The sequence below is a fragment of the Macrobrachium rosenbergii genome, chromosome 12 (assembly GCF_040412425.1).
Source record: "Macrobrachium rosenbergii isolate ZJJX-2024 chromosome 12, ASM4041242v1, whole genome shotgun sequence".
NCBI classification, from domain to species: Eukaryota; Metazoa; Arthropoda; class Malacostraca; order Decapoda; family Palaemonidae; genus Macrobrachium; species Macrobrachium rosenbergii.
The window spans coordinates 52,196,675-52,199,174 of record NC_089752.1 but is presented as its reverse complement, the minus strand read 5'-3'; the positions used below and the strand labels follow the sequence as shown (position 1 = coordinate 52,199,174).

Here is a 2,500-nt window from a genome sequence, read left to right as displayed (position 1 = left end):
AGCCGTCCATCCGTGTAGGCCTAAAGATGAGAAATAACGCTTTCGTGGAGGACTTCAAATGCAGTCAAGGTTTGACGTCAAGAAGAAGAAATAATAATAATAATAATAATAAAAATAATAATAATAATAATAATAATAATAATAAACGAACGACCATGCATAGCGGTCGTATCAGGAAAATTGAAGCAAAGAAGAACACCCGTTTAAAGTGGCATACTGAGAGAGATCTTGATCTATGCAAAATTACGCGATGGTGGAAGTGTATTCTTTCATTTTCAAGAGCAAAGGATGACCAGATCAGGTTTTCAGCACACAGATTAAAACCTTTTTTCAGCACAAGTCCGAAAACATGAGGAAAAAGAAAAAAAGGAAGAATGCTTTGGGCTAACCATGGAAGAATCAAATGACTTTCTGGTGCTTAAGGGAAGGATGGCTATAAGTAGTGAAAAGCAGAAACATGAGAGAATTCCAAAGTTGAGCAAAAGATGGTGAGAATCAATCACTGAACCTAGTACGGGAGTCTTACCGATTTCCAGAGAAAGTGTGGGAATGAGTGATCTGTTGTTTCTTTACGTTTTCCCGTCGCATTTTTGAAATATAATGAGGTACGATGCCTTGAGGAAACTGGAAACATACCTTAGGTCACATTACTGATGGCAGTTGGAAGCCTATTCATCATATCATATCTACACTAAGGATAAGAAACGATCTACCTATTCCCATAAACAATAATTTTTATAAACTACGGCTGATCAAGACCACGAATTTGCAAAGGACTACATTGCCGGATTGAGAAAATTAATGGGTGTGTTCTGTCTGGCCATTTCGTAATATACGACTGCAAAGACATCAGTTGATCATCATCATCTCTCTCTCTCTCTCTCTCTCTCTCTCTCTCTCTCTCTCTCTCTCTCTCTCTCTCTCTCTCTCATATACACACATATATATGTATATATAAATACATATACATATATATTTTAGATATATTTCACATCGAAAGCCTTTAAATTCGAATCCTGTGGATAAATTATCCTTTCCAGTTGGAATCTGAACACTCACTGGTCAGGAGACTGAGGTTACGCAAACATGTGTATACATACAGACCACACACACATTATATATATATATATATATATATATATATATATATATATATATATATATATATATATATAGAGAGAGAGAGAGAGAGAGAGAGAGAGAGAGAGTTACCACACATTGCTAGCAATCCCCAATTTCATTTTACAAAAGCAACGTTTAGAACGTTTACTCTCATTCAACTTAAAATGATACGCAAGAATACAAGCACAAAAGGAGAGAGAGAGAGAGAGAGAGAGAGAGAGGAGAGAGAGAGAGAGAGAGAGAGAGAGAGAGAGAATTTGTTGGCATATTAAAATCCCTCAATTTCAGTTTCCATAAGTAGCGTTTAAAAACGGCTCAATACAAACTAAATTATTTTCTTTATTTTCATCCAACTTCAAGTGTTAAGCAGAAATAAAAGCAACGAGAGAGAGAGAGAGAGAGAGAGAGAGAGAGAGAGAGAGAGAGAGAGAGACTGACGAATATTTCGCAATTCCAGCACGCCAAAGCATACGCACGTAAATGAACTGAGTGCTTCAAACAAGTACTATATCAGCACTGGCAACAAACGAGCATACACACTCCGATCACTCTGTTACGTCTAACAAGCTCGCTAAGCCCTAGACATTGAGGCTACAAGGAGGACGCCAAATCCCTCACTAAATACCACCGGGAGCCTTTGGAGAGAGAGAGATCAGTGGAAACCACTCTAGATCCACCACACAGCACGACAGTTTTTCACCGAGAGGTCTGTTCTCTTGGAGCACCAATAAAATCAAATCGTAGGCCCATAGACATTTTATTATTAAGTACTTTAAAAAGCTAGGCTTCTTCCTCCTCACCTTTTAATAGATTCTCTGAACCGAAAAATTTCGGGATTATCTTTACGATTGTTTCCCCACTGAGGAAGATTCTTACAGAGGGGTCCAATTCTCTTTGAACTGGCCTACCGCATAGCCAACGTAGACAACCACATGTCGGATGACTAATCTTTTTACCTTACAAAAATAAGCTTTACACACACACACACGCAATACAGGCTACATAAATACATACATACATATATACAAGAAATATATATATATATATATATATATATATATATATTATATATATATATATATATATATATATATATATATATATATATTACTAAAAGGACCTCATTCAAACTGGATGGTATCTAATGGAGTATTTATTCAGAAAAAGTTACAAGCTTTCTTGGACAAATAAACCACATTATCAAGTATCCGTACTAATGGAATATTTATTCGGAAAAGTTACAAACTTTCTTGTACAAACACTCCACATTATCAAGTATTCGTACGGATGCTTGATAATGTGGACTGTTTGTCCAAGAAAGCTTGTAACTTTTGAATAACATCTATTAGATACCATCCAGTTTGAATGATAAGGTCCT

General features: G+C 36.1%; 1 protein-coding gene across 4 annotated transcripts in view; it reads right to left on the bottom strand.

Annotated features, from left to right (window-relative positions):
- Positions 1–2,500, bottom strand: part of LOC136843659 (fibroblast growth factor receptor 3-like) — a 145,514-nt gene that overhangs the window by 137,903 nt on the left and 5,111 nt on the right. The gene's annotated exons all lie outside the window — the stretch shown is intronic.